The sequence below is a fragment of the Sceloporus occidentalis genome, unplaced genomic scaffold (assembly GCF_023333645.1).
Source record: "Sceloporus occidentalis isolate IW3139 unplaced genomic scaffold, rSceOcc1.0.p SCAF_2, whole genome shotgun sequence".
NCBI classification, from domain to species: domain Eukaryota; kingdom Metazoa; phylum Chordata; class Lepidosauria; order Squamata; family Phrynosomatidae; genus Sceloporus; species Sceloporus occidentalis.
This window is the reverse complement of record NW_028316982.1, coordinates 227,618,411-227,633,248: the sequence shown is the minus strand read 5'-3', so window position 1 is coordinate 227,633,248 and position 14,838 is coordinate 227,618,411. Positions and strand designations below refer to the sequence as shown.

Genomic DNA, 14,838 nt, shown 5'->3' with positions numbered 1-14,838 from the left:
AGTAACTTGTAACCAGATGACTCAATGGTCTAACACAGGACCCATCAACCTTTTCTATGGGCCTGTACAGACAGGCCAAAATAAATCTGCTTCAGGTCACTTTGGAGGTATGCTGTTTAAATACTGGAAGCCGCACCAAAGCCAAGCTCCAGTGCTAAGGACAGAAGCACAACTTTGGAGCAGCTTCTGGCCTCTTAAGATGTGTGTGTCATTTAAACAGTATATCTCCAAAGTGACCTGAAGCAGCTTTATTTTGGCCTGTCTGTTTGAGCCCGAAGTCCACTTGAAAGCTCCCTTGTATCCTGTCAATCAATCAATCAATCAATCAGTCTTTATTGATCAGCCTTTAGGCCATCTCAAAGGCCTTGTATCCTGTCATAAACAAGCTAGCATTCTTTTATTACTGTTTTGTTGGTTTTTAAAAAAATAGTGTGCACCTTACAGGAAACAGGATCATTACACATGCTACACCTGTCTCAGGCCTGAGACAGACAGACGGGCAGGAAGGGGTGTGTCCGTGCCGATTCTAGGGTTCAGGAGTGCACAGCAACCACAAACTCCTGACTCATAGTCCATATGGATGCTGCCATCATAGCGGCCTCTCGTACATACGGGGTCCACCATGATGACGCAAGCGTGGTGCTGCATCCACACTTTGGGTTGCTACACTTGCATCATTGATGTGACACAGTGTGCAATGGTACACTGATGGCGGTGCCCACACGCACCAAAAAGAACCTGCTTTTAGCAGGTTCTTTTTGGGGTAGAGGGAGTCCGCATGGTTTGATTGCTGCAGACTCCCTCCAGAGGAAAAACGGGCGGCTCCAGACCACCCCTTTGGGGTGGTTTGTCGAGCCCCTTGGTTACCTTATAATCTCTTCCTCTGGATGTTAATTGAATAGTGGGTAGTTGAAGAGGCTGCAGATGGTCAGAAATTGTACAAGAAAAAAAAGGACACCCTCTCCCTTTTTCCATTCTCCTACCTACAATGCAGTAGTTAAGGTAAGTGCAAGAACCTTTCATCCCATCTACAACAATTTTACTAAATTCTTTGGGAAAGGAAGGCATTAAATGTAATGTCATCCTGAAATCTGGGGGTGGGGGCAAAAATGCTTGGCAGAGCTCTTCTTTGCTGTTCCAATGTATTGAAATGTATGTAAAGCACAGATGAACAGGGTTGGAGGGGGGCAGTTTTCACCCTTGCACTTCCTCCAAGGGCCACAGTGGTGCTCTCAGCACATGATGTCATGTCACATACAGTTTCAGCTGATTTTAAGGGGAGCTGGGAAGAGCAAACGCACTGAACTTTGCAAAGGTTTTGGTGCAGTTTTGGTCAACTGTGCCCAACAAGTCATCAACCAACCAATCAATCCATCAGTCAGTCAAGCACTCAAGTGTTTGGGAGGTCTTGGGGGTGAGTTTGAGGTAGTTTGGGCCATTTTTGGTTCCTAGCTCAATAATTTGGCCCTTATTTAACTCAACTCTCTGTCTGGTCTCATTATTTTATGGTAGATCATCAATGGAGTTCTGGACCCACACAGCAGACATCACTGTGGGAGATAGGCCACCTTTCTTGGTGTAGGTGGAGGGAGAACTCTGCATTGGGCACCATGCACCTGGAAACTCTTCATGAGGAGCAGAATTAGAGGCAATAAAAGGCCAGTGGGGAGAGATTGCAAGAGTTTCAGTGTATTCTGTGGCACCCTTTTGGTGTAAGGTGGGGCTGTGGAATTGTCTCTCTAGGGTCCTGTGGCCTGGGGGGTTAAACTGGGGTTTTTGCTCTCATAAAGTCCTGTGGCTTGGGTGGGAGTGTCCTTGGTTTATCTTCCAGTACAAGGCTGGCCCGGGGGCAACTGAGTTATTGGATTACCCAGGGTCAAGTGTGTCATCCAAGGGAAGACTGAAGAGGTAGTCAAGAGGTGGCACCTGGCCTCAGGATGCTCCCCCTTCTTGTTTCTTCCAGAATCATCACTATGGAAATAGATTCTAGGTCAATGAAGTAGCTCTTATTTAACCCAACTCTCCATGTCTGGTCTCATTATTCTATCATAGGTCATAGAAAGCCTAAATACTACTGTTAGAGTAGATCTACTGAATCAATTAGATATATTGTACACCATGGGCAGGTTTTAGATGATTTTATTTTTTGTTTAATAATAATAATAATGATAATGATAATAATAAATCTATGTGTTGACTCATGATTCAATAATGGATTTAGTGGGGCTACTCCCCTTTACTCTAAGCAACAGAATGCCAGCCAGAGTGGACCAAATATCCCCGTTTGATCTTGCAGCAAGAATAGGTGGTTATATAAGAACACATTAATTATGATATTTCATTGATTTTGGACTAAACCATTTCTGTTCCATGTTGCCTGATCTTCACTGCAGTCATTATGATAGACTGGAATCCTCACTCAAAAATGGTGCCAGGGAAGGGGATCAACCTTTCTTGATGCACTTTTCATAGCATTATTTGATTCTTTAGTTTATCATCTCACAAGTTACCACATGTGAGCTGGCAAATTTTTCAAGGTGGTAACTTGAAAAGTTGCATTTTTATAACAATTGATTTTTTATTAATAGACTAATAGCAGAAACAACAATAATAGCAATAATAATAATAATAATGACATCTGCCATTTCCCTCTGTTTGCCTGCTTTATTGTATAGCTAAGGTAAAAGTACAGCTTTTGTACTCTATAGTACAGCTAGGGCTAGTCATAGTTTCTTTCATGATTTTGTGAGACATACTATGGCTTCTCAGAGCCATTCGAACCCAGTCATTTCCACATCATGCATTACAAATTAAGTAGCATTTTAGTGCTAAGAATAGATACATTCTCCCTGTCTCCTGCAGGCTTATAAATACAGTCTGAATAAGGACTGAGGAAAACCCCATGATGAATGGAAAACCCCTTGCACTGTCAGGAATCCAGTCTAGAAGAAATTTCTGGTTTAAGAGGTTAAATCAAAAGCCATTTCTAGGGGAGACTGTGTGCCTCTAACAAAAGAACATCTCTTTGGCACAAAGAAATAAATTGGCAAAACCACCTTTGAGCTTTCCTTGCCTAAGAAAACTGTGAATTTTTTGTGGTTACCATAAGTCGACAGGCTATTTGAAGGCAGATGTGCATGGACACAAGCGCATGTGTATATGCGCGTGTGCACACACACACTCACACACACAATTATGACACTTTCAAAATGAATTTAAAGTCATTTAATATGTCCTCCCTCCAGTCCATCTGCCTCAGTCCAGGCCTCGGAGGTAGAGAAGAACTGCTGGCCCTCATCCCCTTCCCCACCACCACTCCCTTCTCCTTTTGTGTCATGTCTTTTTAGATTGTAAGCCTGAGGACAGGGAACCATCCAATTAAAAGAGTGTATGTACAGCGCTGTGTAAATTTACAGCACTTTATAAATAAAGGTTAATAATAATAATAATGTGTTGGGAAGTGGGTCGAGAGAAGAATGGGGAATGCTACTTTAAGTTCTGCTCCATGGAAGCTAAATGTGGAAGAGCAGACCTTTGAACATAGGTTTTATCCGTATGCATGGTGGTCCTTCTAGTCATTCAAGCCCACATCTTCACCATACCATGAAATCTGCCTTGTAACAGAGGTTTTGTATGTAAGTTAGGGGTTCTTTTTAAACACAGAGGAGGCAAATAACCTATACGGGCCACTAAAAAGTTATCCATCTTGTCTTTCCTTCTTTATTCCCCCCCTCCCAAAATGCTTCATTTCACAAACCTCAGTTTACCAACTTTTATTTTTTAAAAATCTGCATAAAACATATACATTTCCATGTAGCTTTCTTCTACTACACACATTTGTATACAGACATTTAAATATACACCCTTTTTAATATACCCTTTGTTAGGCAGACTGGACACAGGAGACTGGACGCAGAGTATCCTCTGCCCAACAAAGGGGCCTGTGGGCTCACAAGTATGGAGACATATTGGATTGCAATGGAAGTGTCTTTATTGCGATGCAAATGGTTATTAAATTGCCTGGACTTTAAGAATCTCCCAGTTGCCACATGGCCAGAAGGAGGAGATGCCAATCTGCAAGATGTGCCCCTCCATACCATCTTACTAAGAATTTTATGCAAAATGCAGGCCCATGACTAACATTTTCAATTCTTTTCTCTCCTGTTTGGTTTGTAACATGCTTCTTGATGAAGAAGCCAGTGAAGCTTCGAAAGTTTTCAATATATATATTGTGCATTTGGGTTGGCCAATAAAGGTATCACTGTTTGGTGGATTTTTTACTGGATTTGCTGTATGGCCAACATCGCTACCCCTGAATATTTTCATCAAATTCATGTATTTTGTTCATGAAGTGGGAGTGGGATTGGAGAAATTCACAAGCAAATGCAAACTAAACATCCCTCCTTCCTCATCCCTACCTCTCTTTTCAAACTATAGCTGAAATCCTACACCACATAGTTACATGATGGTTGCCTACAGCACCCTTCTGCTGAATACAGGGACTGGTCAACTGCTTGTGTATCTCCTCTTGTGCTTTCTTATTATCCTGTTGGACAATGAGGCATGTACAGTGGCTGTTTCTGCAATTCCAGTGCATAAAGTGGTTCCTTTAATATTAGAGTCAAATATTTAGGCCATGTTGCTTGTGAATATGTTAGTTGTCATTCAACATACTTGGAAGTCTCCAGGTGGGAGAAGTATTTCTCTAGCATTTATATGGTAAGAACATACAAAAGAGGAGAGCAAAATCTGGCTCTTCCCTTGCCCTACCTTGTTTAACTTTGCTATTTCAAGCACATTTCCCATACAAAGGGTCTGCTGTCACTGATGTGTCAACTTGACACTTCCTGAAACATCAGCATCTGAGATAATGTTATCTAGTGTATGTTCAGCATTCATTAAGCCAACAATTTTTTCCCCATTGTGACCTGGATGAAAAAATGTTAAGGACACAGACGATCAGGAATGCAGACAGTCTTAGAAAATGACTGTTTTTATCCAGCTCCTGCTTGCTTCAGGGGTGAACCTCTATACTTACATACCTAGAAGTAAACTACTAGGACTATAGGATTGTGTTGTAAATATATTCTAAGACATGTGTCATGAAATAAAAGAAAATTAACAATTGCAGCAAATTTTGAAAGGTGTGCATTAAAATTTAAATTAGAAAACTTTTCCATGTATATGTTCACCTGTTCCAACAATTCCAGCTGTTTTTCACATCAAATTATGGCGCTGTACAGACCAGCGGTTTGCGCCGGCCTGTACAAATACTAGGTTTGCCTTGGGGCATCCTTTCCAGACTCCTCGCAACCCTAGTACATTGTAATGGCAGCACCCATTCTACATAGGCACCGCCATTATGACGTCACGACCGCGCCGCCTCCAAATGGGGCGGCGTGGACGTGACGTCTTTGCGCCGCTGAAGGGCGCCTGTGGCACCCTTTCAGCGGCACCAGAAGGAGCTTCAAAATGGAGCTCCTTCCTTTGTTTGTGTCGCTGGCGCAGCCTTTCCACACCTAAGTCACTCTTTTACTTGCCCTGAGATTATTTCCTCCACTGGTGTACTTTTCACTGTTCCATTGATCTCAAAGGGATTTAAAAGTACATACCTCTGGCTGGAATGTGTCCATTACTTGCATTTTTAACTGTGTTTCTGATATTTTAATTCACAATAATTCATTGTGCTATTTCTAAATGTGGATATCATATATGCTTAGTTTCCCGTTAATACAGAAGATATTAAAAATATAACTTCTTAAGATTCTGTAATTTGTCAAAGAAATCATGAAGAATACACAGCAGGGAGTTTAATCTTTATGTTTTATAGCACCACATTTATTTGATTAAATCAATTAGTTCTGGGTCTGTTTTCCCAAGAAAATTCAGCCATCTCATATTGAGATTTCAATCCATAAACTAATATAGTTAGTACGATCTGCATGAACCAGTCTAGATCTTAATGAAGCATTGTCTTGAAAAGTATGCACTCCTCTATATATTCTCCTTTTTTAGGCTTTAGCTATTTTTAAAAAATCAAATGGTGCGCCCTAACCAGCCATGGTTGATGTCTCATGCTTAATGTCTCATGCTTAAATGACATTACCAGGGTCCCCCTCGTATGTCACCATCAAGAGCAAACCTTGTGTCATCCTCAAGGGCTGCCCTTGGTCTCAGGTTTTGGCTTATGTCAGAGCTTGGGTTGATAGGAATCTGGCAACCCAAGAAGTGCTGGAAGGAAATGAGATGGAAACACCCTCTCCAGGTAATTATTTCAAATGTTAGGTAAGAAGAAAAAGAGGTAAACTGAGGGGAAGGGGGAATTAACTGAAATAAGAGAAGATTTCTTCGTTTTCCTCTTAATGCAAAATTTGTGTTAATAATAATAATAATAATAATAATAATTTGTTTTATTTATATACCGCTATTCTAAAGATCATAGCAGTGAACAGCAAGTAAGCTAATTAGCAAGTAAGCTAATTTGCCCCCAACAGTCTGGGTACTCATTTTAGCGACCTCGGAAGGATGCAAGCCTGAGTTGAGCTTGGGCCCTTTTGCTGGTCTTGAACTTGCAACCTTGTGGTTTTGAGTGAATGGCTGCAGTACAGGCATTTAACCACTGCACCACCAAGAATCTCCCTGCTTCCCTGCTTTCCTTACAACAATTGAAGAGCGCTACAGGGAGCTCCATTTCCATGACAATTAATGAGCGCTCCCAGCATTCAGACAGAGAGGCCGTTTTTTCCCTTTTAGCAACTTTTGGAAAGTGATTTACCAGCGATGCAGGCAAGTGGGACAATCTTCACTGTGTACAGTTCTGGGCGCCACAATTGAAAAAGGATGTTGACAAATTGGAGCATGTCCAGAGGAGGGTGACCAAACTGGGGAAGGGTTTGGAAACCATGCCTTGTGAGTAAAGACTTAGGGAGCTGGGTATGTTTAGCCTGGAGAAGAGACGGTTAAGGGTTTATATGATAGCCCTGTTTAAGTATTTAAAGGGGTATCACATTGAGGCTGAAGTAAGCTTGTTTTCTGCTGCTCCAGAGACTAGAACACAGAACAATGAATGCAAGCTACAGGAAAAAAGATTCCACCTCATTAGAAGGGACTTATAGACAGGAAGAGCTGTTAGACAGTGGAACACACTCCCTCAGAGAGTGGTGGAGTCTCCTTCTTTGGAGGTCTTCAAGCAGAGAGGCTGGATGGCCATCTGTCAGGGATGCTTTGATTGGGATTTCCTGCATGGCAGGAGGTTGGACTGGATGGCCCTTGCAGTCTCTTCCAACTCTACGATTCTATGTTTCCAAAAAGCAAATCTTCATTTTGCCATTTTATATAAGCTCATACAAGCAGATATGGTATGTTAGACAGCCTGGACCTAGAGCAAATAGGTCAAAAACAGCATTTTAAATTGTGTCTGGAAACAACTGGCAGCCAGTGGAGCTGCTGTAATAGGCGAGCTACATGGTCTTTGTATTTCTCCCCAATTAATACTCTACCAGAGGATGTTTCCAAACACTCTTCAAGGGCAGCCACATACACAAAAAGTTACAGTAATCCAAATGGAATGTAACTAAGAATTGTATATCATGACCTTATCAGGCATCTTTATGAATGGCTGCAGTTAGCACTGGAGCCTTAAATGTGCAAAAACACTCTTGGCTACCATAGAAACCTGGTCCTCCAGGCTCAAGACTGAATCCAGGAGTACCCCCAAACTGTGACTCTGCATCTTCTGGGAGAGTGTAACTTCAACCAGAACAGGCTGAATCCCTATTCCCTAGTTTGTCTTTTGATTGATAAGGAGTACACCTGCTTTGTCTAGATAAAGCTTCAAATTGTTTGCCCTCATCCAATCTGTTACCAAGGTAAGAAACTGGTTTAGAATGGAAACAGTTTCTTTTGAGTCAGTCAGAGAACAGAAATATGTTGGCAGTCATAAACACTGAGAGCACTGAACCCCAGTCCTTTGGACAACCAGTAATTTCATGTAAATGTTGAACAGCATGGGAGCACGAACAAAACCTGGAAGGATAGGTCAAGGGTCAAGGAATTGAGCAGGAATCCCTATGCATCACCTTCTGGGCTCATCCCTCCATGAAGGAACACAGCCACTGTAAAAAAAAAGTGCCTCCAAGTTCCATCTTAACCAAGTGCCACAGAAGGATACCATTATTTGTTGTTGTATACCTTCAAATCATTTCCAACTTATGGCGACCCTGAGACAAACCTATACTGGGTTTTCTTAGCAAGTTTTGTTCAGAGCACATTTTCCATTGCCTTCCCCTGAGGCTGAAAGCACGTGACTTGCCCAAGGTCACCTAGTGGGTTTCCATAGCCGAGTGATGATTCACACTCAGGTCTCCAGTATCATAGTCCAACACTCAAACCACTACACCACATTGGCTCTCAGTGAAGAATACCATAGTCAATAGTACTGGAAGTTGCTGAAATGTCCAGAAGAAGCAACAGAGACACCCTCTCCTTTTCTAGTTGCTGTATGTCATCCACCAAGTATCAACATACATCTCTGTTTCACAACCAGGCCTGAAACCACATTGAAACAGATCAAAATAATCTGTTCCACTCAGAAACTCTGTGCTCCATTACTTTGCTCAAAAGTGGAATGTCGGACACGATTGTGTATAGGATTTTTCACAGAGGCCTTACAACTGCCTGATTTAGGCAAGTTGGAACTTTGCTTTGTTCCCCTTTGGCCTGTTTAATGCACCAAGAGGGTCTAGCATAGATGTGGTGGCTGTTACCTCTTCAAGGATCTTGTCCACACCCCTGGGCTGCATAAATTGAAAATAATCCATTATTATTGGACAAGCAGAGGCCAAAGTTATACCCACTGGGACTGTATCAGCTATAGCATCCAAACTGGAGATAATCTGAATGATTTTATCTGCAAAGTGTTGTGTAAATTCTTCAAATACTGTGTATGTTTCCTCTTATTTGGTAATATTTTTTGTTCATTGTTTTTGACATCCTTTGTAAAACTAGTCAGTTTCAAAGAAAATATGGTCAATATTCAGTTAACAAAGCCTCTTACAGTAGAGCTTCAAAATGTGTCTATGCCTGCCATATTTCCCCTTTTATCCCTTGTTCTTTGCTAGTTGGAAAGTTTTTAACAGTATTAGCATCAGGATGATGATGAAAGAGGGTTGGAGAAACAGACTTCTAGTGTTGGGTTGCAGCAGTGTGTCTGCAGCAAATGGCATAATAAACAAACCTTGTGCAGGGAGACTGAGCTTCTGCTCTAGCTGATCATACTGTAACTGCATGAGCCTGCACCCAACATGCTTGAAGACCAAAACAGAGGGGGCGTTCCCACTTGGCAGATAAAACGGATTATATTGGCGCGATTCTGATTCAGATTATGTTCCGGGAATAATTCAAATTTTTCCCATCATTTCCATTACGAAAAGGGGCAAATTGCCTCGATTCATTTAGACCCTGTTTTCGTTCCCATTTATTTTAAATCGCTTTATTTTAAAGCGGATTAATTTGCTCCTCATTCCCATTTGTGTCCGCAAGCTGTCAATCAAGCGCCTAGGCTTCAGACGTCACAAGACTTGGGGTTTTTTTGGGGGGGCAGCCAATGAAAATTGGCTGCATCCAAGGCTCTTCTCTTGTGTCTCCCCAGACTAGAAGGAGCCTCTATTTGTCCTCTTCTGTGTCTCCCCATATTAACTGCCATAACTCAGTGCTAGGGAATCCCGGCAATGGTAGTTTATTATGGCACCAGCACTCTCTGGCAGAGGAGGATAAATGTCTCACAAACACAACAGTTCCCATAATTCCTTAGTACTGAGCCAGGGAAGGTTCTGTATTATTTCTACAGTGGGTTTTGAACTACAGATGAGTTTTTTTTCGTTAATTAAAAAAGTGTTACTTTATAATTTATTTTAGAAACACACACACACACACACACACACACACACACACACACAAATATAAAACCTACTGTTTCAGTGGAGAGAGACTCTGCATCCAAAGCCCAGGGTTGGAAAATTGGATCAAGGGGGAGAAGACAGTGGGTTTCAGTGGGGAGAGGCTGCATTCAAAGCCCAGGCTTGGCAAATCGGTTCAAGGGGGAAAGGCAGCGGGCTTCAATGGGGAGAGACTCTTTGGGGAAGAGAGAAGAGAAGGCTCGACCCCCCCCCCCCCCCCCCAGATCCCTGGGTGCCCAGGCTCTCCTGTGTCTTCCCATAGTTCCTCTGGAAAGAGAGAAGGAGTCTCCATTCCCCCAAATCCCTTTGCCTGCCCCATTGCTCCCTGGGCTGTCTGGGGGACGATCAAGCAGGTATGTACTGCAAAGCCCATCTGCTGCTCAGGTGCTCAGGCAGAGGTGAAAAAAGAAAAAATAATAGTTTAAAATGGTGTTCAATGGCTCTCCTCACATGTCAGTCTATGAATGAGGAGCAGAGGGGAGGTTGCAATCCACTGGGGTAAAGGCTATGCGAATGGAAGAAAATGGTGCTGGCGATGCAGAAAGAGAACAAAGAGGGTGACACCCCCAGGCCAGCCCCTTGAGCACTGCTCCTCCCATCTCCAGGTTCCTGAATCAGACACCTTTGTCGTTACCATTCGGATACCGCGAATCGGACCCTGGGAGCAAAAATAATCCGCGTTAAAACCTACTGTTTTTTTAAACTGGTTTATAGGCATATAATCCAGATTACACAATAAAACCCGAATCAGATTCAAAACTGAATGGGAATGATTCCGGGGCAAGGCAGATCAGATTTGGGGTTAAATGGGAATGATGCCCCCTTAATTCGCATCCTAATCCACGTTTTAGGCCAGTGGGAACGGCACCAGAGAGAAAAGAGGGAAGCAGATAAACCTCTGTTACCAGCTACCCCCATTAAGATATATGTTTGGCAAAGGGTGATGAAAGAAAAAAGTTTCCCTGGATGCATTTTGGAAGAGGACCTCAAGGGAAGCTTACCTGACCCAATTGTTTCATTTCACATGTACATATTGTTAGTTTTGAATAAATGGTTTGGTGGAACATTTTTGAACTGCTCTTCCCTATTTATCTCCATGTTGTTTCTGCCTCTAGTACCAAATTTTCTGTTAAGTAAGTAATCTATTCAATTAACTCAGGTTAATCTGTAATAACGATAAACAAAATGTGAAACTGCATATAAATATTTCTAGCCTGTCTGCCAGTGGCTCAGACTACTGCCAGATGGGCCAGAAAATGATAATGGGATTCCTTGGAGTCACTTCTGCAACTGTCAAGAGAAGTGGCCTGGCTGTGGGAGCAAAAGAAGAAAGTCCTCCTGCCTCTAGGCTGCTCTAGCACGCTCCTGTTTCTCCTTGAGTCATAGCAAATGGCTTTCTCACTCTTTCCCCATCCTGTCCGTCTGCCCACTTTCCTTCTTTGCCACCAGAAGTGCTCTAAGCACATCCATGATGTCACAGATCCTCTTCCTAGCCCACTAGAAGTCAGTAGGAAGGTGAGCAGAAGAACAGCCTTTTCCTCAGTAATTTCCTATTCAAGTACAGCTGAGAGCCCCATTCCCATTTGGCATAAAACCACCAAAGGATGGTGACCAAGGGCCCACCAGAGGAAAGTGTACCCCAAGAGTCTCAGGAGTCGGTTTGGGCCCCAGTGGGAAACCTTTTCATACACCCCCCATTATTTACCAGTACCAGATCTATACGATAAATGCAGGACACTGATAGGTAACAACAACAACAACAATAATAACAATAGGATTTATTTATATGCCGCCCAATCATTGGGAATCCGGGCGGCTTACAACAGAGGGGATAATAGACGGTTCCCTGCCCTCAGACTTACAATCTAAAACAGGGGTAGGCAACCTTTTTGAGCCGGGGGCCGGGTTGCTGTCCCTCAGACAACTGGGGGGCCAAAGCCGGGGGTGTGTGGAGTTTCCACCCTCCGGGGGGCGGGGCCGCGTGCCGGGGGTGGAGCTTCCACCCTCCGGGGGCCAGGCCTCCTCCTCTTTGTCAGACCTTGATGGGGCCCCAGGCCCTGTCAGAGGCCGAGAAAGAGCCGGCGGGGGCCGTCAGCGCTGGAGGCCTCCCCCTGTTTGCCGGCCCCTGACAGGGCCCCAGGCCCGGTCAGAGGCTGGCAAAAAAGCCAGTGGGGCCCGCCAGTGCTGGAGGCCTCCTCTGGCTAAAAAGCCGGTGGGGGCCGCCAGCGCTGGAGGCCTCCCCCTCTTTGCCGGCCCCTGACGGAGCCCCAGGCCCCGTCAGAGGCCATCAAAAAAGCCAGTGGGGGCCGTCAGTGCTGGAGGCCTCCTCTGGCAAAAAAGCCTGCAGGGGCTGCCAGCGCTGGAGGCCTCCTCCTCTTTGCCAGCCCCTGACGGGGCCCCAGGCCCTGTCAGAGGCCGGGAAAAAAGCCGCCGGGGGCCGCCAGTGCTGGAGGCCTCCTCCTCTTTGTCGGCCCCTTACAGGGCCCCAGGGCCCATCAGAGGCCGGCAAAAAAGTCCTAGAGGCTCGCTGCCGCCGCCGGAGCCCTGTTGGAAGGCCCCAGTGATGGCATCGGGCCTCCCAGAGGCCCGCTGCCGCTGTCGGAGCCCTGTAGCAGGGGCCCGGCGACCGCAATGGACCTCCTAGAGGCTGAGACTTCGCCTCTAGGCCGCCACCATTTTGTTTCTCAAAATGGCGGCAAAGTCTTGTGCGACCACGGGAAAGGTCTGGCGAGACTTCACCGCCATTTTGAGAAATAAAATGGAGGTGCCCGGAGCGGTGAAAAGCCGCAATTGGCAGCGGCGGCAGGAGTGGGCAGGGGCCGGCCGAAAGGCCTCCGCGGGCTGCATCCGGCCCGCAGGCCGGAGGTTGCCGACCCCTGATCTAAAAAGACACAACACAAAAGGAGAAGGGAATGGTGAGGGGGGGAGGGGATCAGGTCCAGCATTCTTCTCTCCCTCCGAGGCCTGGACCAAGGGAGATGGACTGGAGGGAGGGCTCTTCTTCTTCAGGCTAGCCCTGATGGAGCTGGGCCTGCCTGGTCAACTCCCTCGAAGGCCGGAAAATGACAGTTATGGATGGTTATGGTTTAGCCAAGCACCCTTGGAGATTTAGGTCCCACTGCACCTCCTTGCAGGGCAGATACATGGGGCATAAAATCATACAATCATAGAGTTGGAAGAGACCACAAGGGCCATCCAGTCCAACCTCCTGCTATGCAGGAAATCTAAATCAAATCATCCCTGACAGATGGCCATCCAGCCTCTTGTTTGAAGACCTCTAAGGGAGGAGACTCCACTACATTCTGAGGGAATTTGTTCCACTGTCGAACAGCCCTTTGTCAGGAAGTTCCTTTCTAATGTTGAGGTGGAATCTCTTTTCCTTTAGTTTGCATCCATTGTTCCGCGTTCTACTCTCTGGATCAGCAGAAAACAAGCTTACTCCCTCTTCAATATGACATCCCTTCAAATGTTTAAACAGGGATATCATATCACCTCTTAACCTTCTCTTCTCCAGGCTAAACATCCCCAGCTCCCTGAGTTGTTCCTCGTGGGGCATGGCTTCCAGACCCTTCACCATTTTAGTCGCTCTCATTTGGACACGCTCCAGTTTCTCAATGTTCTTTTTTAATTGTGGTGCCCAGAACTGGACACAGTATTCCAGGTGGGGCCTGACCAAAGCAGAATACAGTGGCACTATTACTTCACTTGATATAGACACTATACTTCTACTGATGCAGCCTAAAATCGCATTGGCCTTGTTAGCTGCCGCATCGCACTGTTGACTCATGTTCAATTTATGGTCTACTTGGACTCCCAGATCCCTTTCACATGTAGTTTCATTCAGCCAAGTGTCCCCCATCCTATATCTGTGCATTTCATTTTTCCGCCCTCAGTGCAGTACCTTACATTTCTCCATGTTGAATTTCATTTTGTTAGCTTTGGCCCAGTTTTCTAGTCTGTTCAGGTCATTTTGAATCTTGATCCTGTCCTCTGGGGTATTAGCTACTCCTCCTAATTTTGTGTCATCTGCAAATTTGATAAGTATGCCCCCAATTTTGTCCTCCAAGTCATTGATAAAGATGTTGAATAGCACTGGGCCCAGGAACCCACTGGTCACTTCTCTCCAGGATGAAAAGGAGCCATTGTTGAGCACCCTTTGGGTCCAGCCGGTCAACCAATTACAAATCCATGTAACAGTTATTTTGTCTAGCCCACATTTTACAAGCTTGTTTGCAAGAATGTCATGGGGAACCCTGTCAAAAGCCTTACTGAAATCAAGATATACTATATCCACAGCATTCCCTTCATCTAACAAACTGGTAATTTTATCAAAAAAAGAGATCGGGTTTGTCTGGTATGACTTCTTGTCTGAAACCCATGTTGACTTTTTGTGATTATGGCATTGCTTTCTAGATGTTCATATTTAGAAGCACACAAAAGGGAACAGTGACCTACAAGTCTGCCAGAGGACTTTTTCTTTCAGTCTCCCCTAAATTGTGGAATGATCTGCTGGAAGAGATTTGACAGCTGAATATGCTGTCTGAGTTTAAAAGAGCATTAAAAAGCAGTCTCTTCCAGCAGGCTTATCCAGATGATTTTTAAATTGTGAATGTTAAATGTGGATTGTTTTAATATGTGCATATCTTATTTGTTCTTTTAACTGATGTGTTTTAACTGATGTTGTTTGTCTGTTGATTGTTGTTGTTTCCCACCCTTGATCCATGAAGAAAGATGGGAAATAAATATTATCATTATATTTTAAAAATTTTCTGTCCCAATCACAGCATCACAAACATAACTTCTCTCTCTCCTGACCGAATCGAACATCATTCAGTGAATGTCAATTTAAAAGTGGGATTTTCAAGTCTTAGACCTAACGTAA

At 44.3% G+C, this 14,838-nt stretch overlaps 1 protein-coding gene across 1 annotated transcript in view; it reads right to left on the bottom strand.

Annotated features, from left to right (window-relative positions):
• The window catches only part of GUCA1C (guanylate cyclase activator 1C), a 64,059-nt gene that overhangs the window by 48,253 nt on the left and 968 nt on the right, over positions 1 to 14,838 (bottom strand). The gene's annotated exons all lie outside the window — the stretch shown is intronic.